Source organism: Anabrus simplex, chromosome 1 (genome assembly GCF_040414725.1).
Source record: "Anabrus simplex isolate iqAnaSimp1 chromosome 1, ASM4041472v1, whole genome shotgun sequence".
NCBI lineage: Eukaryota > Metazoa > Arthropoda > Insecta > Orthoptera > Tettigoniidae > Anabrus > Anabrus simplex.
The window spans coordinates 980,281,550-980,306,041 of NC_090265.1; the positions used below are offsets into that span (position 1 = coordinate 980,281,550).

A 24,492-nucleotide genomic window follows, 5' to 3' on the forward strand; every position below is an offset into this window, starting at 1 on the left:
TTCCCCTGGAGGCTTCCTGAAGTATGTGTTCATCCTTGTGTCCAGCCCAGGAATCACAGAGGAGTGACTTGTCTTTGTCAGATAGATTTATATTCAAAGCAGATGGAGAAAGTTCTTCAGGAGTTGTTTCGTCACTTTTCTGCTCATGTTAGTGTCCACAACATTCACAGGACAATCTTCTTCAATTTCTATTGCACCACGGGGTCCAAATTTTTCCATTCTGTTCCTGGAAGCATACAGTCTATCTGCTAAATAGTCAATCACTGACACTGCAACGCTTATCGTGTAGCTGTGTGTTGCCTTTTGTTTTTTTCATATGTAAGCTCATAGTTTCACCAGCTCTTGTCACAGTTCCAAACATACTCCAGTTGTATATGTTCACTTGCAATACGATCACCGAGGTCAATAGCAAAGGTTTCTGCACATTGGATTATTTCTTCTTCTTCTTCTTCTTCTTCTTAATTCGCATGCTTTGATTGGCACACAAATTGTGATGAATAAGAGACTGCTAGAGTGTAACTGCGGAGTTCTACAAACAACTGTCACCAATGAAAGCAGGAACATACACTTGACCTTCCATTGCATTCTGGTGCAATTTTGCTTGTCTGAACCTGGGGGTGTCTCTTGTATGTTAAAGCCAATGGCTGAGCAGAGGCCTCGAAATGGTCGAGTAAGAAGCAGAATCAGAGGTGCAGGTTTACTTTCAGGAGATTTGAAAGAGCATTACAGTGTAGACTCAGTCATCATGAATAATTCAGTGGAAAAATTTAGAGAACCTGAATTTCATTACACCCTCCTGAATTAAATGAAATAAGTTTCATAATGACAGATCCGTATTGAACTGTGATTATTTGGGTCCACCTTTTCAATACCCTCCTGAATGCCAACTCTTAAACTAAACCTCAAATTTGGTGCCATTATAATGCTCATCAGAAGTATGAACTTGGATTCAGGTTTAATTAATGATGTCCACAGTGAAGTATGCAGTTTAATAGCAAAAGCAGTTAAACCAGAAATTCTTACAGGGCTTTTTTCAGTGTATGGGACCCTCACCAGGATTACTTGATTCGAGAACTGGAAAAGATCCAAAGGAAAGCAGTAGGCCTACGATTTGTTATGAGTGATTTAAAAAAAAAAGGTGGTTTCAAAAATGTTGAAAACTTTGGATCGAGAAGACATGGGAGTAAGGAGATGAGGTGCTTGACCAAGCACTATGTTCTGAGTTGTTACCTGTTTGCAGAGAGAGGGCATACATTAGTTCAGGAATAAGCCTGAATGAAGTATTTTAAAGTAGGGAAGATCATAACATGAAGATAAAGTTGGAAATCATTAGAACAAATTAGGACAAAAAGCCCTATGTTCACCACAAATTTTAACAACCAATCCAAAATCAAGATTAAAGTTTTATGTGATCCTACTGTATCTCTTGCCCTTGAGGTGGGAAACCACCTCTAAAGGCTGAAGAACCATATATGGTCAATAGCACAGAAAGTCCTCAACGGCGGACCAGGCGTAGGGACAACTAAAGATTCCCTGGTGGCTGGGAAGGCGGACGAAGGCTGCAGCAGTCTTGGAGCCTCCAGTCATCGTAACTCTTAAGCCACTGGGGACAGGTTCCGAGTCTGTCAAGAAATGTGCGATTGTTGATGTGCAGCAGCATTCCCACACTAAAAAGTATCACGCATAGGCGTCTTCTACAAGTCCTGCGGCGATCGGGGAGTTGTGACAGGAGTAGGATTGTGCAGTCTGGTAACTCCTAGTGACAAACCGGCACGTAGGTGACGAATGTGTGATCGTCGTTTTGCTTGAAGAGACGCTGTAAAGCAAACTTGTGTGCTGCATTCGTGACTGAGCAGGCCTATTCAGGAACTCTCTGCTCACCCTGAATGGGTAGGGGGGCTATAAAAGGTGCCCTAAACATAGTCAGCCTCAACACAACCCATTCCAATCAGTGGCTCAGAGTAGGGATTGTAGAGCTCGAATACTATAATGAACCAGTGTGTTACGTACCAGATATATCAGAAAATGTATGAACCAGAGGAATGGCATGCTAAAGAAGAAAGTTATCTTACACCCCAGCTACTTCCCGCCAATATACAGGCAGGCTGTTAAAGTCGGTACGACCAGGCGAGTTGGCCGTGTGGTTAGGGGCGCGCAGCTGTGAGCTTATATCTGGGAGATAGTGGATTCGAACCCCACTGCCGGCAACCCTGAAGATGGTATTCAGGAGGTAGTGGGTTCGAGCCCCACTGTCGGCAGCCTTGACGATGGTTTTCCGTGGTTTCCCATTTTCACACCAGGCAAATGCCTGGACTGTACCTTAATTAAAGCCACGGCCGCTTCCTTCCACTTCCTAGACCTTTCCTAACCCATCATCCCCATAAGACATATCTGTGTCGGTGCGACATTAAGCAAAAAAAAAAATGTATTCCGTGGTTTCCCATTTTCATACCAGGCTGTACCTTAAAGCCAAGGCCGCTTCATTCACACCACTATTAATTTCCTATCCCATCGTCACCATAAGACCTACCTGTGTCGGTGCGTCAAGCAAATTTTAAAAACCTCGGTACGCTGCAGTAATCCTATCTATCGGGGATGAGAGGAAACAGAAGACAAAAAGCACATCACAACAAACAATGGTCAATGTAATGTTATTGTTGATAAAATTTATGAGCTTTCTATATTGCAAGCCTTCACATTAGTTTTCTTTCGACTCTGTGATATTAGGATGTCTTACAAAGTTATTTATATCGTAGACTGTAGTTCCTTATTCTCAGACTTTACATACCAATTTTCACTAAATTCTGTTTACCCATTTTCTCGTGACTCGGCGCTGATATGGACTTAGTAACAAAAATCCAAATTCATGAATATCTCCGATTATACACGGTACGGTAACAATGTATAAGACATAAGTGATCGGAAATTTAATAACTTCTACATAACTACTACTAACTTACGACATAACTAAAGTTATGTTAGTCATGTAGTATTTATCGATACGACCACTAATAACATAAATAACTTATTTGAGAATTACATTTCAGACCTTCCCCTAAACTACCATTTTTCTCAGCTTGTATAGCCTATATTGTAGCGACTAATTTCCCATCTTTATCTAGCGATTTTCATTAAGACAAGACCACTAATAACATAAATATTTGAGAATTAAATTTCAGGCCTTCCCCTAAACTACCATTTCACTCAGCGTGATTAAAATAATTTATAGCCTAGATTGTAGCGGTTCATCATCCGACTTTACATTCTGATTTTCATTAAATTCTCTTCAGCCGTTTTCTCGTGATGCGTGTACAGACAGACAGACAGACAGACAGACAGACAGACAGACAGACAGACAGACAGACAGACAGAAATTACAGAAAAGTAAAAAACGCATTTTCTTGTTACTGTGGACATGACCGATACAGAAATACCATTCTTTTCAAATTCTGAGCAATGTACAGACAAAACAAACAGATTGTTTGGTTGAAGGAGATATACCAAATGAATGGAGAGTTGCTATAGTAGCCCCTGTGTATAAAGGAAAGGGTGACAGACTTAAAACTGAAAGTAAGTTTGACATGCATTGCATGTAAGCTTTGAGAAGGCATTCTTTCTGATTATATTAGACATCTTTGTGAAATTAATAATAGGTTCGATAGAAGGCAGTTCGGATTTAGGAAAGGTTATTCCACTGAAGCTCAATTTGTAGGATTCCAGCAAGATTTAGCCGATATCTTGGATTCAGGAGGTCAAATGGACTGTATCATGATTGACCTGTCTAAAGCATTTGATATGGTGGATCATGGGAGATTACTGGCAAAAATGAGCGCAATTGGACTAGACAAAAGAGTGACTGAATGAACTGCTATATTTCTAGAAAATAGATTTCAGAGAATTAGAGTAGGCAAAGCTTTATCTAATCCTGTAATAATTAAGAGGGGAATTCCTCAAGACAGTATTATTGGACCTTTATGTTTTCTTATATATATAAATGATATGAGTAAACAAGTGGAATCAGAGGTAAGGCTTTTTGCGGATGATGTTATTCTGTATAGAGTAATAAATAAGTTACAAGATTGTGAGCAACTGCAACGCGACCTCAATGTTGTGAGATGGACAGCAGGCAATGGTATGTTGATAAACAGGGTTAAAAGTCAGGTTGTGAGTTTAACAAATAGGAAACGTCCTCTCAGTTTTTATTACTGCGTTGATGGGGTGAAAACTCCTTTTGGGGATCATTGTAAGCATCTAGGTGTTAATATACTGTAAGAAAAGATCTTCATTGGGGTAATCACATAAATGAGATTGTAAATAAAGGGTACAGATCTCTGCACAGGGTTATGAGGGTGTTTAGGGGTTATAGTAAGGATGTAAAGGAGAGAGCATATAAGTCTCTGGTAAGACCCCAACTAGAGTATGGTTCAAGTGTATGGGACACTCAACAGAATTACCTGATTCAAGAACTGGAAAAAATCCAAAGAAAAGCAGCTCAATTTGTTCTGGGTGATTTCCGACAAAAGAGTAGCGTTACAAAAATGTTGCAAAGTTTGAGCTGGGAAGAAATGGGAGAAAGAAGACGAGCTGCTCGACTAAGTGGTATGTTGATATTGATGTTGATTCCCATAGGCAACATGAAATATTTGTCCTGAATGAGTAAATTTATACCAATATAATGGTCCGTTATTGGACATTATAAATTTTCCAGCTAACTCATTCTTGGTTGCCTGCGTTTCGCCCTCGTGTGCTAAGTTGGGCTCATCAGTTGGTACTTAGCACACTTACCAAGACGCAAGGCTAGTGCATACTGTGGAGGCCAGTGCATAGGCTACTTGAAGTCACCAGCAGTGCCAATGCACTATGGGAGACTGTCTCACTTCCAAATGAGTTAGCGGGAAAATTAATAATGTCCAATAACGGTATTATTGGTATTATAAATTTACTCATTCAGGACAAATATTTCATGTTCCCTATGGGAATCAACATCTATATCATCTGATGGCCAAGCAGGCATCAATTTTTGGAAGTGATACATAGTCTCCCACAGTGCATTGGCACTGCTGGTGGATTCAAGTAGCCTATGTAGTGGCCTCCACGGTATGCACTAGCCTTGCGTCTTGGTAGGTGTGCTAAGTACCAACTGATGAGCCCAACTTAGCACACGAAGGCAAAACGCAGGCAACCAAGAATGAGTTAGCTGGAAAATTTATAATGTCCAATAACAGACCATTATATTGGTATTATAAGTGGTATGTTTCGAGTTGTCAGCGGAGAGATGGCATGGAATGATATTAGTAGACGTATAAATTTGAGTGGCGTCTTTAAAAGTAGGAAAGATCACAACAGGACGATAAAGTTGGAATTCAAGAGGACAAATTGGGGCAAATGTTCATTTATAGGAAGGGGAGTTAGGGATTGGAATAACTTACCAAGGGAGATTTCCAATTTCTTTGAAATCATTTAAGAGCTAGGAAAACAACAGATAGGCAATCTGCCACCTGGGCAACTGCACTTAATGCAGATCAGTATTTACTGATTGATTCCTGCTGAATTTTTCAAGGAAGGTGACAAATTCTTGCTGAACATACACTAAGGCTCATAGTCAAAATATGGAACACTGAAACAATACCTCCTGATCTCAGAGATGCTCTGATAGTTACAATCTTCAAAAAAAGGAGACAGAACTGACTGTGGTAACTACCATGGAATTACCCTTCTGTCTACTGCTGGGGAAATACTCACTCAAATTCTATCCAACCGCCTGATGCCTTCCGCTGAAGACTGCTTATCTGAAACTCAGCGTGGATTTTGACGCAATCGCAGCACAACAGATATGATTTTGTGTGCTAGACAAATGCAGGAGAAATGCATACAATAAGATCTCCCTGTGTACATGGCATTCACAGATCTTGACAAAGCCTTTGATTTGGTTAAAAGAGATGCCCTGTGGAAGATCCTAGCATGAATAGGCTGTCCTCAGAAATATATAAATATTCTTAGATTGCTGCATGATAATATGAAGAGTATGGTTCTTGACAACAATAACCCTGGAGAAAATTTTGAAATCACAGCAGGTGTGAAGCATGGTTGTGTGATAGCTCCCACTCTGTTCTCAATATTTGTTGGGACTATACTTCATCTTGTTGATGGGAAACTACCAAAAGGCATAGAAATTGAATACACGACTAATGAAGGTTTATTCAATCTCAGTAGACTACGAGCCAAGACCAGAAATTCCACTACATCCATTATTGAACTTCAGTAGGCCCTATGCTGATGACAATGTTCTTGCAAACTCTGAACAAGATTTACAAGCAATCTAATACCACATTTGATGAAGCTTATACAAGTATTGGCCTAAGCCTTAAGATCCAAAAGACGCAGATCCTTTACCAGCCTGCACCCAACTCCACCTCCTTATGTCCTACAATCACAGGCAAAGTTCTGAAGAACACAGAACATTTCCCATACTTAGTCATCTCTCAGCAAATGCAAATCTTGATGATGAGATTCAACACCGCCTTAAATGTGCTAGTATGGCTTTTGGTCGTCTTTGGGTTAGGGTCATTGATAATCATAATATCAGCACTCAGACCAAGCTTTATGTGTACAAAGCTACCGTCACACCATCTCTTACATATGGATGCAAAACGTGGACTACCTACAGAAGCCAAATACGATGCCTGGAAAAATACCATCAACGTTGCCTGAGAAGGATCCTGAGGGTGAAATGGCAAGATCAACGTATTAACATCAGTGTTCTGGAAGAAGCTAACTCCACTAGCATTGAGGCCACGATTATCAAACACCAACTTCGCTGGACAGACCACATCGTTCGCATGCCTGAATTCCGTCTCCCAAAAATTATGTACCAGCTAAAGGATGGTCATAGAAAAATTGGAGGACCACAAAAGCGTTAGAAATATATGCTAAAAACCAACATGAAAAAGTGTCAAATCAAAACTAACAACTGGGAAGCTACTGCACGTAACCGCACGGTCTGGCGTCGTAATGTCTGCAAAGGAACTCGGCGCTGCGAGCAAGAAAGGCGGCGAACAGAAATTGGTAAGGGCAATGCAAGAAAACAACGTAAGCTCATGAAGAAAAACCCGACTACACAGCCAGTACCTAACAGATAATGTTGTGAGATGGACAGCAGGCAATGGTATGTTGATACACAGGGGTTAAAAGTCAGGTTGTGAGGAAAATTTTATGCTGTATTCATTGACTTTAGTAAGGCCTTTGACTTGCTCAACAGATCAAAGCTAATGGGAAAATTAGACGGTATGACTGGAGTAGACAATGAACTTAAGATTGTAATAAATAATCTTCTAGCCTATAATAGTGTGAGAATTGATGATGGGGTATCACTCTCTTCTCCCATCACTCAAACAAACAGTGTGTTACAAGAAGACCCCATTAGCCCTACTCTTTTTAACGTAGCTACAACAGACATCGCAAGAATAACAGATAATCTATCGACTGTGCTTTATGCTATGCAGATGACATGATAATAGGACTGAGAAACAGAGAAGACCTTCAGATTGCAGTAGATAGATTACAGGAATGGGCAGAAACAAATGACTTCCAGGTTAACAAGGACAAGATGGTCTGTATGGTTTTCAGAAGAGGAGGAAGAATAGCAGCGAAAGACAGAATTTCATATGCAGGGGTAGACTTGACTACAGTTAAATAAGTTTTGCTACCTCAGCATCATTCTACAGACGTCAGGATCTTCATTCAAAATACATGTGAGGGAAAGAGCAGCAGCAGCAATAAGAGGAATTTACGATATACAAGAACCAACCAAAATATCAATACGCTCAGCAATTAAACTTTTTCATGCAAAGATACTACCCATTCTGACATACGGCTTAGATTTAATCTGGGACAAATTATCAACATCAGACCTAACTACCCTTGAAAAAGTGAAAGCTACCTTTCTGAAAAGAAAATTAGGTATTTCTAAGACTGGCTTATGAGTTAACTCGGGAGTCTTTTCTTATCGAGGATCTTAGATATCTTTCTGTACCATCGACATCTCAAGCCACTGCTCACCTAAATCTGAGGTTAAGCAAAAGAGAAGAAATCTGGCCGGAGTTTTACGTGATGGATGCTATGACAAGTAGAGACTGGATGGGCCCAAACAGGAACATGCGCAGTGCTATCAACAGTCTGGCTGTACACGGATTTCATCATAAGCTATGTGTAAAAGAGATATATCACGAACTAAGCAACGAATGCGAGTGCAAATTACGTGGGAAAATATGTGAACGATACCACTTCAATAAGTGTAGCAAAAGAGAAAAGACCTTACATGAATATAGGAAAGAGTAGAACAATTTATATATGGCCATTGGCTGCAATGAAACTTTATACAAATGTATGTCAAAAATGCGGAAAAATCTGCGGTTCTAGGATTGGCCTCTAGTCACTTAAGATCTCACAAAAACTAAGTTCTTCAGGAAGACAATCATACTCGTCTATGAGGGATAGCCCATCACTGTATCACACACCATTACCAGCATACCACAATATCTGATTACCTGGCCGATAGTGGATACTTTTTTTGTTTTTGTTTTGGAAATAATCATTTTTCTGTTGTTAGAAGTCTGAACACATTTCATACTTAAAATCAACGTACAGTTTTGTTCCATACACTAAAGAACCATGGAAAAATAAGGAATGAACCGATGAAGAGATATCATTTGAAAAGCAATCTCACAGCATGTTTGAACCTTTCTGGTATGGTAGAGTTCTCTAAAACTGGATTCCTTTCCACTGAAAATCTGGAGCTATGTATGATTATGAACAGAAAGCACATTCATATTAAGTATTCTGAGCAAACCTTGATCAAACCTTTATTGTCAAACTACAGCAATCACGTGTCTAACAGTTTCTATAGACCATTCTAAGAGCCACAAATTTTCCTAAGTACGTAAATGAAACTAAACACCCCATTTATTGCAACTACAGTTATCTATTTACTGTTAAAAATATGCCGGTAACTTATTAATACAATTAAAACCTATCTCCTATAAATAAGTAAATATCTTATTGCCTTATAATAATTTAGGGCTTCTTGAGAAGTTTTACAGAATGTAAGTTATAACAATGTCAAATCTATGATTCACTCAGTCCTGGTAATTCTATTTCGTTCTCAAATTCAGTACCATTATTCATCCAGATGATTAAAAATGCTCATTTGCCTAATTTTCACGTTCACAGTGAATGATTTTCTTGTATCCATCTATGGGTTTGCTGTCCAAATATTTCTGAACTACACTTGGAAGTTCTCTACGGTAATAATCACACTCGTTTGTCTGAAAAACATTAGGTAGTCTCCTTACACGATTCCAGAAAATAAATCTCAAGATGATTAATATCCTAAGAAACCAATGATAAGGAATATTGAATCGTACTTTTTACAGCAAGCAAACATGTCACAACATCTGCCCCTAGTCTACTATCGATTTTAACTGCAAATGTATGTTCTTTCTAGGGGAAAATGTCATAAGTATAAAAGGAAATAACATTTTCATACAGCATAATAGGAAAATTGAAAATGTTAGCATGGTCCTCTTTCCTAATATACGTAAATGTATAAACAGCTACGAATCGTTACATTCCACGGCAATTTATCTTAAAATAAACGAACCATACAAATCAAATAGTGAACGGATCAATAGATATATCAAATCGGAGGAAGTATGAAAAATCATAATATCCACAAATCTTATATCATTACACACCTTGCACATTCCAATCAAAGCCTGCCAAGTAAACAAGAAGGGAACACCCTCAGACCCTCACAAATATATGCCGTGTTCTAATTTTTGGCGCGACAGATTTAATAACAACTGTGCGCAGCGCTACCACAACACGCAAGAAATTCATATCGTGTTCATTGGAATTACAGAACGAAATAGCTCTTATATTCTCAAATTTATATGAAATTTCCGCTATATAATAGATATTCTTTATTTTACGAAGTCGTATTTTTCGTTAGAGATATGATCAAAGTAATATAACTATTATGTTAAACCAGCTTTTGACAAAGCTGTATTGCTAGCGCTAGCTGTATGCCAACGTTTCAAATGTTTGACTATCGATATACATCTTGTATCGACAGCTTTGGATTCAGATAGCATACATCAACAGCTGATTTTGTGATCCTTGGGCGTACGTAGCAACGTAGTACACAACATTCTCTTTGGTACACAATGTAGAGGAATGTACTCTTTGCGTTGTACTTCTGATAATTGTAGGGATTAGAGATGGGCGAATTTGTTCCTGTTCCGGAAAAATACTATGTTCCAAATAACACTCTGGGGTATAGGAGGTGGGGAAACTAGAAAATATCAACAAACCTCGTGCTCGCGTACCCTAATTCCAAAATTGTTTCCTCACTGCGAGTTTCACGCTTTGCTTTAATTGGATGCGCTTTAAGGTAGTTGAGCGTAAACAATGTAAACTGGTACCTACCTACTGTATCTTTATTCAGAGGAGTCTTGGGCACAGCAAGAGAGAAATCTAGGGCCGCTTGAAACAAGCAAGACGTCGTGAAAGTTTTAGAGTATGTAGTGATATGATCGCAGGCATTCAGAGCGAAAAGTTAGCTGATGACTTACAGAGACTTGTTAGGTGAAGCTGAAACTGTGGACAAAGAAATCTGCACTGATTGACATAAGCCTTACACATAATACCTTTACTCATCTGACGGTATTGATACACCTAAAGTAATTGTTAGAATATATTCTAACACCTGTGATTTACGAAGTGCTATAGAGAGCACCCTCCTCTGCGAACCATGTGACCTTGCCGCGGTGGGAAGGCTTGCTTGTCCCAATGATACAGATAGCCGAGCCGCAGGTGCAACCACATTGGATGGGTATCTGTTGAGAGACCAGACTAATGAATGGTTCATCGAAAGGGGGGTAACAGCCTTTCGGTAGTTGCAAGGGCGGCAGTCTAGATGATTGACTGATATGGCCTTGTAATAATACTCAACATGGCTTAGCTGTGTTGATACTGCTACACGGCTGAAAGCAACGGGAAACTACAGACGTAACTACCTCCCGAGGACATGCAGCTCTCTCTGTATGAATGATGTACTGATGATGGCTTCCTCCCGGGTAAAATATTCCGGAGGTAATCTAGTCCCCCATTCGGATCTCCGGGTGGGGACTACACAAGAGGGGGTGATCACCAGGAAGATGGATACTGACATTCTGCGACTCGGAGCGTGGAATGTTAGAAGTTTGAATCGTTGTGGTAGGTTAGAGAATCTGAAAAGGGAGATGGATAGGCTAAAGTTAGATGTAGTTAGTATAAGTGAAGTACGTTGGCAGGAAGAACAGGATTTTTGGTCAGGCGACTACCGAATTATCAACACGAAATCAAACGGGGGAAATTCAGAAGTTGGTTTAATAATGAATAAGAAAATAGGGCAGCAGATAAGCTACTACGACCAGCATAGTAAAAGAATTATTGTCGTCAAGATAGACACCAAACCAATGCCCACCACAATAGTGCAGGTCTATATGCCTACTAGTTCAGCGGATGATGAAGAAATTGAAAGAATATATGAGGAGATAGAAGATTTAATACAATATGTAAAAGGTGACGAGAATCTAACTGTGATGGGAGACTGGAATGCAGTGGTAGGCCAAGGAAGAGAAGGTAGTACAGTAGGAGAATTTGGATTGGGACAAAGGAACGAAAGAGGAAGTCTGCTGGTTGAATTCTGCACTGATCATAATTTAGTCCTTGCCAACACTTGGTTCAAACACCACAAACGACGCCTGTATACGTGGACAAGACCTGGAGACACTGGAAGGTATCAAATAGACTTCATTATGATTAGGCAGAGATTCAGAAACCAGGTGTTGGATTGCAAAACTTTCCCAGGAGCAGACGTAGACTCTGACCACAACTTGTTGGTCATGAAATGCCATCTGAAGTTGAAAAATTGAAGAAAGGAAAGAATGCAAAAAGATGGGATCTAGACAAGTTGAAAGAAAAGAATGTGAGGGATTGTTTCAAGGAACATGTTGCACAAGGACTAAATGAAAAGGCTGAAGGAAACACAATAGAGGAAGAGTGGAGAGTCATGAAAAATGAAGTCAGTAGGGCTGCTGAAGAAATGTTAGGAAAGAAGAAAAGATCAACTAAGAATCAGTGGATAACTCAGGAGATACTAGACCTGATTGATGAACGATGAAAATACAAGAATGCTAGAAATGAAGTGGGCAGAAAAGAATACAGGTGATTAGCTAAGGAAGAATGGCTGAAGGAGAAGTACAAGGATGTCGAAGGCTGTATGGTCCTGGGAAAGGTAGATGCTGCATACAGGAAAATCAAGGAAACTTTTGGAGAAAGGAAATCTAGGTGCATGAATATTAAGAGCCCAGATGGAAAGCCACTTCTAGGGAAAGAAGACAAAGCAGAAAGATGGCAGGAGCATATCCAACAGTTGTATCAAGGTTACGATGTAGATAACTTGGTTCTGGAACATGAAGAGGCTGTTGATGCTGATGAAATGGGAGACCCAATTTTGAGGTCAGAGTTTGACAGAGCTGTGAGTGACCTAAATAGGAACAAGGCACCTGGAATTGATGATATTCCCTCTGAATTACTGATTGCCTTAGGAAAAACCAGCATGGTAAGGTTATTTCATTTAGTGTGCAGGAGGTATGAGACAGGAGAAGTCCCATCCGATTTTCGGCAGAATGTTGTTATACCTATTCCCAAGAAAGCTGGTGCTGACAGGTATGAAAACTACCGCACCATTAGTTTAGTATCTCATGCCTGCAAAATTTTAACATGTATTATTTACAGAAGAATGGAAAAACAAGTTGAAGCTGAGTTGGGAGAAGATCAATTTGGCTTCAGAAGAAATGTAGGAACACGTAAAGCAATCCTGACTTTACGTCTGATCTTAGAGGATCGAATCAAGAAGGACAAGCCCACGTACTTGGCATTCGTAGATCTAGAAAAGGCATTCGATAATGTTGATTGGAACAAGCTATTTATGATTCTGAAGATGATAGGGATCAGATACTGAGAACGAAGAATTATCTACAACCTGTATAAAAATCAGTCTGCAGTGATAAGAATTGAGGGCTTTGAAAAAGAAGCAGCAATCCAGAAAGGAGTGAGGCAAGGCTGCAGTTTGTCCCCTCTCCTCTTCAATGTTTACAAACAGGCAGTAAAGGAAATCAAAGAGAAATTTGGAAAGGGAATCACAGTCCAAGGAGAGGAAATCAAAACCTTCAGATTTGCCGATGATATTGTTATTCTATCTGAGACTGCAGAAGATCTCGAGAAGTTGCTGAATGGTATGGATGAAGTCTTTTGGGTAAGGAGTACAAGATGAAAATAAATAAGTCCAAAACAAAAGTAATGGAGTGCAGTTGAACGAAGGCAAGTGATGTAGGAAATATTAGATTAGGAAACAAAGTCTTAAAGGAAGTAGATGAATATTCAATATCAATCAATCAATACTGATCTGCATTTAGAGCAGTCACCCTGGTGGCAGATTCCCTATCTGTTGCTTTCCTAGCCTTTTCCTAAATGATTTCAAAGAAATTGGAAATTTATTGAACATCTCCCTTGGTAAGTTATTCCAATCCCTAACTCCCCTTCCTATAAATGAATATTTGCCCCAGTTTGTCCTCTTGAATTCCAACTTTATCTTCATATTGTGATCTTTCCTACTTTTATAAACGCCATTCAAACTTATTCGTCTACTAATGTCATTCCACGCCATCTCTCCGCTGACAGCTCGGAACATACCACTTACATGTAATAAATATCATTTTTGGTCCGTATTGATGATGTAGATTGAAATAATAACATTAAGTTATTTATTAGACCACCTAATCAATACAAAATCGTCTTGGATGATTTACATAAATTTGTTAGCTAATAGTGGGACATGTTTCGCCTTCTCTGAAGGCATCATCAGCCATAGTCTTAACCTTAAATTAAAAATAAGCGTCTAAATAACATGTAGTGATGAAATGAATTTTAAAATCTTGAAGAGATTTGAAGTAAAATAACATTAAAAATAACAATGATGGTTTGAAAATACAATGTGATGAGATACAATAGTGGAAGTATTAACAAAATTAACCTTAGAAGGCTGCTAAAATAAGTACAATGGAATAAAACAACAGATTGTTATACAACAAGTAGTAAGATTGCATAAAAGTAAAGTTGATAGTAATGGCGGTTATAATTAGACGATGGCGAAAAATCTTATGTAATCAAAGTAAAGAGGAGAGAGTAAAAGTCAAAGTTAGTCGAGAGATCCGAAGTTCATTATGATCTTGAAGATAAAGGATGAAAGTCAGATGCATATGGTGAAGTTGTAGAACACGTTGAGGATATGAAGTTGGTGAATAGAAGTTGAAGAACAGTTTCAAATAGGATCACTATGGACCAACTCAAAATTTGAAGTGATGTTCAAATGTTGTAAATTGTGAGTTTGTAGATATTCTAGTTGAAAAACGTTTCTTGCTTCCATTTACAGATTCCACTTGTATATGCTTTTTCAACTAGAATATCTACAAACTCACAATTTACAACATTTGAACATCACTTCAAATTTTGAGTTGGTCCATAGTGATCCTATTTGAAACTGTTCTTCAACTTCTATTCACCAACTTCATATCCTCAACGTGTTCTACAACTTCACCATATGCATCTGACTTTCATCCTTTATCTTCAAGATCATAATGAACTTCGGATCTCTCGACTAACTTTGACTTTTACTCTCTCCTCTTTACTTTGATTACATAAGATTTTTCGCCATCGTCTAATTATAACCGCCATTACTATCAACTTTACTTTTATGCAATCTTACTACTTGTTGTATAACAATCTGTTGTTTTATTCCATTGTACTTATTTTAGCAGCCTTATAAGGTTAATTTTGTTAATACTTCCACTATTGTATCTCATCACATTGTATTTTCAAACCATCATTGTTATTTTTAATGTTATTTTACTTCAAATCTCTTCAAGATTTTAAAATTCATTTCATCACTACATGTTATTTAGACGCTTATTTTTAATTTAAGGTTAAGACTATGGCTGATGATGCCTTCAGAGAAGGCGAAACATGTCCCACTATTAGCTAACAAATTTATGTAAATCATCCAAGACGATTTTGTATTGATTAGGTGGTCTAATAAATAACTTAATGTTATTATTTCAATTCAACATACCACTTAGTCGAGCAGCTCTTCTTCTTTCTCTCAATTCTTCCCAACCCAAACATTGCAACATTTTTGTAACGCTACTCTTTTGTCGGAAATCACCCAGAAAAAATCGAGCTAATTTTTCTTTGGATTTTTTCCAGTTCTTGAATCAGGTAATCCTGGTGAGGGTCCCATACACTGGAACCATACTCTAGTTAGGGTCTTACCAGAGACTTATATGCCCTCTCCTTTACATTCTTACTACAAGCCCTAAACACCCTCATAACCATGTGCAGATATCTGTACCCTTTATTTACAATCCCATTTATGTGATTACCCCAATGAAGATCTTAGATACTTACAAAGATCCCCAAAAGGAACTTTCACCCCATCAACGCAGTAATTAAAACTGAGAGGACTTTTCCTATTTGTGAAACTCACAACCTGACTTTTAACCCCGTTTATCAACATACCATTGCCTGCTGTCCATCTCACAACATTTTCTAGGTCACGCTGCAGTTGCTCACAATCTTGTAACCTATTTATCACTCTATACAGAATAACATCATCCGCAAAAAGCCTTACCTCCGATTCCACTCCTTTACTCATATCATTTATATATATAAGAAATCATAAAGGTCCGATAATACTGCCTTAAGGAATTCCCCTCTTAATTATTACAGGGTCAGATAAAGCTTCACCTACTCTAATTCTCTGAGATCTATTTTCTAGAAATATAGCAACCCATTCAGTCACTCTTTTGTCTAGTCCAATTGCACTAATTTTTGCCAGTAGTCTCCCATGATCCATCCTATCAAATGCTTTAGACAGGTCAATTGTTACTTGGGTAGTAAAATAACTAACGATGGCAGAAGTAAGGAGGACCTAAAATGCAGACTAGCACAAGCAAGGAAGAGCTTTCTTAAGAAAAGAAATTTGCTCACTTCAAACATTGATATCGGACTTAGAAAGATGTTTTTGAAGACTATCGTGTGGAGTGTGGTATTGTATGGAAGTGAAACATGGACGATAACTAGCTCAGAAAGAAAGAGAATAGAAGCTTTTAAAATGTGGTGTTACAGAAGAATGCTGAAGGTGAGATGGATAGATCGAATCACAAATGAAGAGATACTGAATCGAATTGGTGAGAGGAGATCGATTTGGCTAAATTTGATGAGAAGAAGAGATAGAATGATAGGACACATCTTAAGACACCCAGGACTTGTTCAGTTGGTTTTTGAAGGAAGTGTAGGTGGTAAGAACGGTAGGGGTAGACCAAGGTATGAATATGACAAACAGATTAGAGCAGATGTAGGATGCAGTAGTTACGTAGAAATGAAAAGGTTTGCACAGGCTAGGGTGGCATGGTGAGCTGCATCAAACCAGTCGATGGACTGATGACTCCACACACACATAGAGAGCACAACACAAACAACCGTCACCCGCGTTAAAAAATATAGAATTACAAAAATAGTGCTAGTTGAAGATGCACGTAGTTAAACGCAGAGAGAACTAAAAGGAACAAACACTAATAATTGGTGTCGTGTCACGGATACTTACTGCGAATTCCCTGTTTGTCGAATTGCTGACTAAGATGCACGCCTCTTACATATTCATATTTCGTGGGTTCCCGCCATGGTGCCCACTTCTATTCATTGCACTCAATGACTGCTGTTCATTAGTTTCAGAAAACTTCGAAGCCAGTGTGGAGAACTCTCGCTCTTCCGGAGTTGGAATAATTAGCCAGTCAGTAGTGCTTGCGAGGTTCTCAACTTCTCCGATACCATACCTACCCTTTTTTATATAGACCGTGGCGTTGCTAGAGCAATCCCGCGGCAATGTAGAGTGAAGGCGTAGCTGTGGAACGGAGCGGAGTAGTTGTTACGTCATCACCCGGTTGCACCAAGTGAATGAACTGCAGCGGCACATTTAAACACGATTTTGGTTTGACAATGTAAAGGTATTTCACCCTAATACTTTATTTCAGTGAAGCCTCCGTGGTGCGGGCAGCAGCACGCCAGCCTCTCACCGCTGGGTTCCGTGGTTCAAATCCCGGTCACTCCGTGTGAGATTTGTGCTGGACAAAGCGGAGGTGGACAGGTTTTTCTCCGGGTACTCCGGTTTTCCCCGTCATATCATTCCAGCAACACTCTCCAATATCATTTCATTTCATTTCATTTCATTTCATTTCATCTGTCATTCGTTAATCATTGCCCCAGAGGAGCACGACAGGCTTCGGCAGCGGGTACAATTCCTATCCTCGCCGCTAGATGGGGGCTTCATTCATTCTATTCCTGACCTGGTTGAATGACTGGAAATAGGCCATGATTTTCATTTTCACTGTATTTCAGTGCCCTTTTCTTACAGTTGTTTAAACTGTAAATGGCTGCACATATATTTCTCAGAATTGGTACATACATAACCACTAGGAAGTAGGGGGTAGTATTTGGCGTAAATGTTAGTAACTTGAATAGTCCCACTGACTATTTTTACCATTTTCAGAGATGCCGAGATGCTGGAATTTAGTCCTGCAGGAGTTCTTTTACGTGCCAGTAAATCAACCTACATAAGGCTGACGTATTTGAGCATTTTCAAATACCACCTGCCTGAGACAGGATCGAACCTGCCAAGTTGGGGTCAGAAGGCCAGCACCTCAACTGTCTGAGCCACTCAGCCTGGCAACTCAAATAGTTAACTCATTCAAATGATGAAACAAATTATGGTGCATGGGTGAAAACAGGTTTTCAATCAATCAATCAATCAATACTGATCTGCATTTAGGGCAGTCGCCCAGGTGGCAGATTCTCTATCTGTTGTTTTCCTAGCCTTTTCTTAAATTATTTCAAAGAAATTAGAAATTTATTGAACATGTCCTTTGGTAAGTTATTCCAATCCCTAACTCCCCTTCCTATAACAGAATATTTGCCCCAATTTTTCCTCTTGAATTTCAACTTTATCTTCATATTGCGATCTTTCCTACTTTTAAATACACCACTCAAACTAATTCATCTACTAATGTCATTCCACACCATCTCTTCACTGACAGCTTGGAACATACCACTTAATACCAATATAGTTGGTCTGTTATTGAACATTATAAATTTTCCAGCTAATTCATTCCTGGTTGCCAGCGTTTCGCCCAGTGTACTAAGTTGGGAATCAACATCTTTATCATCTGATGGCCGGGCAGGCATCAATTTTTGAAAACGAGACGAAGTCTCTCATAGTGTATTGGCACTGCTGGTAGCTCCAAGTAGCCTACGCAGTGGCCTCCACGGTATGCACTAGCCATGCGTCTTTACCAGCTGATGAGCCCAACTTAGCAAACTGGGGCAAATGCTGGCAACCAGGAATGAGTTAGCTGGAAAATTTATAATGTCCAATAACGGACCAACTATATTGGTATTATAAATGTACTCATTTGGAACAAATACAGTATTTCAGGTTCCCTATGAGAATCAACATCTTTATCAACATACCCAAGTCTTCCCAGCCCACACTTTGTGACATTTTTGTAATGCTACTCTTTTGTTGGAAATCAGCCAGAACAAATCAAGCTGCTTTTCTTTGGATATTTTTCCAGTTCTTGAATGAGTAATCCTGGTGAGGGTTCCATTCACTGGAACCATACTCTAGTTGGGGTCTTACCAGATACTTATATGCCCTCTCCTTCACATCCTTACTACAACCCCAAACACCCTCATAACCATGTGGAGAGATCTGTACCCTTTAGTTACAATCCCTTTTATGTGATTACCCCAATGAAGACCTTTCCTTATATGAACACCTAGATACTTACAATGATCCCAAAAAGAACTTCCACCCCATCAATGCAGTAATTAAAACTGAGAGGACGTTTCCTATTTGTGAAACTCATAACCTGACTTTTAACCCCATTTATCATCATACCATTGCCTGCTGTCCATCTCACAACATCATTGAGGTCATTTTGCAGTTGCTCACAGTTTTGTAACTTATTTATTACTCCATACAGAATAACATCATCTGCAAAAAGCCTTATCTCTGATTCCACTTCTTTACTCATAGTATTGATATATACCTATATAAGAAAACATAAATGTCCAATAATACTGCCTTGAGGAATTCCCCTCTTAATTATTACAGTGTCAGATAAAGCTTTGCCTACTCTAATTTTCTGAGTTCTATTTTCTAGAAATATAGCCACCCATTTGGTCACTCTTTTGTCTAGTCCAGTTGCACTCATTTTTGCCAGTAGTCTCCCGTGATCTACCCTGAAATGAAATGTCGTATGGCTTTTACTGCCGGGATATCCCAGGACGGGTTCGGCTCGCCAGGCGCAGGTCTTTCTATTTGACGCCCGTAGGCGACCTGCGGGTCGTGATGAGGATGAAATGATGATGAAGACGACACATACACCCAGCCCCCGTGCCGTAGGAATTAACCAATTAAGGTTAAAATCCCCGACCCGGCCGGGAATCGAACCCGGGACCCTCTGAACCGAAGGCCAGTACACTGACCGTTCAGCCAACGAGTCGGACATCTACCCTAAACAATGCAGATCATAATTTAACAGAAAAGTAATGTATTAACAAATGTTCTGTAATTTCATAAGATACAATGTTAACAAGGAAAGTAGCCTAAATATGAAGAATCTCATCAGAAGGTAATGAACAAAAATGAAATGATTTCTTCTACAATGTGGCAAAAGTAACTACTTATATCGACGTAAACTTTATTGGAATCTACCTCATGAATTTGATTATGAAAGAATAATTTTATTCCAAAGTATTGCATGTCATAATGTCAACCAGCTATCATTAGAATGCTTGTATAAATACAGTTATTATGATGTCACAAAAAGAAAACATTAATAAAAAGATGGTGCACTTTACTAATGATGCGATGTATATTATGCATTTCTTTGTAAAAATAACAGGGCTTCAACTATGATCTTCTTTTGGATATTACTTGGCCTGCGGCAGAGAATACTTGCTCTGCTGGAACAGACGATGCTGGTACGCAGAGATAGTAACCTAGAACTAGTTCACTCAATGGATTTGTGGAACATTCTGACCAATATCAGATTAGATCCGTTGATTGCAGAATTGGTATTATCTCCATGTACTGCTTAAGCAGTATGAACAGCCTCAAATAGACGCCTGTTTGTATTATGCTACCTTGTCGGACATGAAACACAATATATATCTGCTCCTGAAACTTCAATATTGCTTTGTGAAGGTCCGGGGGTAAGTTCCTCTGAAAAAATTGCCTCCTGGTGTTCCAATGCAATCTTCAATTCACCTTCAACCTGTGTGTAGACCATTTCTTGTGTCAACACATTTCTCACAAAATTATGAGCTCTTAAATGACATACCTGTTGGTGTGCCCCTTCAGCGTTTCCGGCTACCCAAAATGCGATTTCTTTTTTTGTTTACCTCAGAGCCAAAAATGTAACAGTCCTGGTTACTGATCTGTTTTCATATTTGATCAGCCTTTTGCTAACCGATTCCTTCAATTGATGTTGAAACACTATGGTGATTTCCCTTTGGGCGATTTCTTCTGTCATCTGTAGAAATAGTCCATGGACTAAGGGTACCACTGTAGATGATGTGACACACTTTAGCAATCCTTACTACGTATTCCACCTTTACTGCATGGTTGTTGGCGGAGTACAACATGTAAGTAATCCCCTAGCGTCCTGTCCCATATGAATCAACCTGGCTCCTCCAAAGTTACGGTACTAGTCAAATGTCTCACCTATAAATTGAATGTTCTATGTTTTTGAATTCAACAACTCACTCCATCAACATCAATTATGCTCAACATACGGACAGACTCCTCTAGATTTTTATCAAAAAGTTGCACTCACATTTGATTTTTTAAGGACAAAATGTCATACGTGGTTTTTGTCTATAAAGTGAATGTATTTTTCACTGTGTATATGTACCAATATCCATGTGATAATTTTTATAAGGTATGTTATTCATTTGCTGGCCCCGTGGTGTAGGGGTAGCATGCTTGCCTCTTACCCGGAGGCCCCGGGTTCGATTCCCGGCCAGGTCAGGGATTTTTAGCTGGACCCGAGGGCTGGTTCGAGGTCCACTCAGCCTACATGATTAGAACTGTGGAGCTATCTGACGGTGAGTTAGTGGCCCCGGTCTAGAAAACCAAGAATAACGGCCGAGGGGATTCGTCGTGCTGACCACGGTTTGGTATGTTATTCATTTGTCAGCTGAAGATGTCCCACTAGGGATGAAATGTATCAATTTTAACGTAGTCTATTAATAAAGACTCAAATTGTATTGTAAGGTGGGATACGTGATAAGGATTGCTCAAGTGATACTTACGACAATACGAGCTGAACACAATAAAATTTACTGTATGTAATCCCGAAAGCATCACCATAATCTCCTCCAGTGGATCCAAAATCCTGCTACCTCTTTAAGAATGTGCCACTATTCCACTGCAATTCACCACATTAATGATACAAAATGTTGCAGATTGTAGTTAAAAGAGCCTTTACCTGACAGTGTTGTCAGGGAGTTAACAAACTCTGATTGAGCTATAACTGACCCTTTAACACACAGGAGCCGACAAATCAGTGCAGTGTGCTTTTCCACGAAGTGGGATAACGTTGTAGAAGGCGCATTACTGATGTGCCCGCCAGTGTTTGCAACCTCTGCAGTTTTACATTTGCAATGATGCTTTGCCTGGAATATCAACATATTACACAACTAATTATAAGCCATCATCGACTTTACAGTATAAAATTTTGTTCACTGAAAGTATCCGATGTACTTACGAGTACACAGCAAAAGAATGTGGCAATGTGACAGAGGACAAAAAGATCTTCCAGGTGGAGCATGTTGTGGACTGCATCATTTACCACAAGATGTAAGATGTGGGACATGCATGGCACATGCCGGAGATGTAGTTTTCTTTTAGTAGCCACCATACTTGCAGCATTGCCTGCGACAACTCCAGGAATCTTTAACGTTAATTCTCATTTGTTGATGATACAGCTTAACCTTTCAGAAATCGTTTCTGCAGTGTGGTTCCCTCCGAGCATGGTGGTCTCTAAACATGGAAACTTTAGCACCCCATTTAATACAAAATGCGCCATGACAGTGAGGTAGTTATCCTGCACCCTGGACGTCCAGCAGTCTGTTGTGAGCGCAACATGTTTAGCACTCGATATGTCAGTGTTCACTTTGTTGTACATTTCCCCGTATATTGATGGTATAAGTAACTGGAAAGCAAACATCATTTAGTGTGGTATGTATTAATTTCACCAAAACAAAATTCATGCTTATTTATATCACACTGCATACGTCCGATAATGTACGACATGATGGTCCATAACGAGGCTCCAGATCGCAAACCAAGTTTTTGAAGCCTCTATCCTCCATAATTTGTAGAGGCTGCATATCTTGTATCACAAATGTGGGCAAACTTCTGTTGAATTTTCCTTTTTCAACACTCATTTTGCTGAATATAGCAGTGTTGTTTTCTGCTTGAAAAGTTTTCATGGCTTTTATGGTACAAATTTCTGTAAACAATTTCTTTAAATTCCTTTAAATATTCTAAAATGATAAATACTATCTAAAAATGGGATTAAATATCAAACTGACACCACAAATATAATCTAATATACTTTACATTATCTGCAAAACACAACAAGCAGAGGAAATATAGACACAAATTTGATAAACATAGATTAAATACAGGTACTTTCAAACATGTGTCATGTGCAACACTATACTCTGGTCCTCAACGAGTACTTGAAGTTGAAAGTGGAGGGGACCGTTGGTGCACTCTACCGCTACAACCCTATTACTCATCAGCATTACTCGTTCCACTCCCAGCTTTGTGCAGCCAATTTGGAACACTGTTATTTTGGAACAGGATGCTACGGCGTATAGGGGCCTCAACATAGGAAGGTGTCCGCTAAGGGGAAATGTTGTGACAAAAGAGGGGAGCCCACTGCCTTAAGTAGAGTTGTGTACTGTTATTTAGACCTCTGGATCACAGGCAACTATTGAATTGTGGTGGAATAAATAAGAATGAATAAATACAGAGGCAAATATGTCAGAAATCGTAACACTTGGAATCAATTAGGAGTTTCTAGTTAAAAGTGATAACGACCTAGGTATTTAATCCATCAGGACATACACTCAGTATTGTAATATATATTAATAGCTGATTGCAGCATAGCAACATGGTATACAAATCCAAACAAAGCTTTCATTTCCTATGTACTGAGTTTTTAGGCAATCTCTTTCTCTCCTCTCTCTCTCTCTCCCTTGCTCTCTCTCTCTCTTTTTCTCTCTCTTCAAAGAACTTGGAAATTTATCGAACATTTCCTGTGATAATTTATTTCAATGCCTTACTCATTGTCTTATGAATGAATATTTGCCCCAATTTGTCCTCTTGAATTCCAACTTTATCTACATATTATTATCTTTCCTACTTTTAATAGCCCCACTCAAGCTTATTCGTCTACTTAAAGTGAGGAGCCTGACACAAGTAAGTGAAACCAATGCCAGGCTCAGCTAGAGGAACTTTTTGTGGGGGGAAAATAAAAGGAAAATTTAAAAATGTCAATAATCTGCTAAAATTTGTCATCCCTACTGTATACTTTCATTAAGTGCTCAAGGTAAGGGTTATTCTGCCCGAAGGCAGGTCCGAACCTCCGCAGAGGTGCTCCTGAGCCGGAGTTTACGTGCGGTAGGGTGGCCATTTCCTTTCCGCTCCTCCATTCCCTTACCCCCCACCAACAGCGCGTGGCAACCCATCCAACTCCTGACCACGCCCAATGTTGCTTAACTTCGGAGATCTCACGGGATCCGGTGTTTCAACACGGCTGTGGCCGTTGGCTCATTAAGTGCTCACAGTGTAACTAAATTTCAATGTAATATTCCTTTCACTTGTATCCTGTTAATCGCTAACTAATTTATTTACTTAGGAGAAGTTTGTACATGGCTCATTGTCAGAATAGTTCACAGTGGGGAAAAGAATATGCCTTCACATGTGCGAGTCAGAAACCTTCCTATCTTGAGGCCACTGTACTGTTCATTTTAAAAACTGTTCCGAAATCACTGTTGTGTTATCTTTTGCCCATCTCTAGTAGGGATTGGGATGGCAGATACCAGTGATGGCTCAAATGAGGTATGAGTTGAGGAGGTCACACAGACAAGAGCAGAACTAAACTACACAGCATATAAATTATATGCAGGAGAGTTTTCCATCTCTTCAATGCTAAGTTGTATTTACAATGTTATTTACATTACATGGGACTAGTTTCA

The 24,492-nt window shown here is 39.3% G+C and overlaps 1 protein-coding gene across 1 annotated transcript in view; it reads right to left on the reverse strand.

Annotated features, from left to right (window-relative positions):
- Positions 1–9,816, reverse strand: part of LOC136857676 (transcription factor E2F8) — a 97,514-nt gene extending 87,698 nt beyond the window's left edge. The window contains exon 1 of the mRNA XM_067136523.2: positions 9,753–9,816. The gene's annotated coding sequence lies outside the window, so the exon portion shown is untranslated. The remainder of the gene's footprint in view (positions 1–9,752) is intronic.
- Between the last annotated feature and the right edge of the window lie 14,676 nt (positions 9,817–24,492).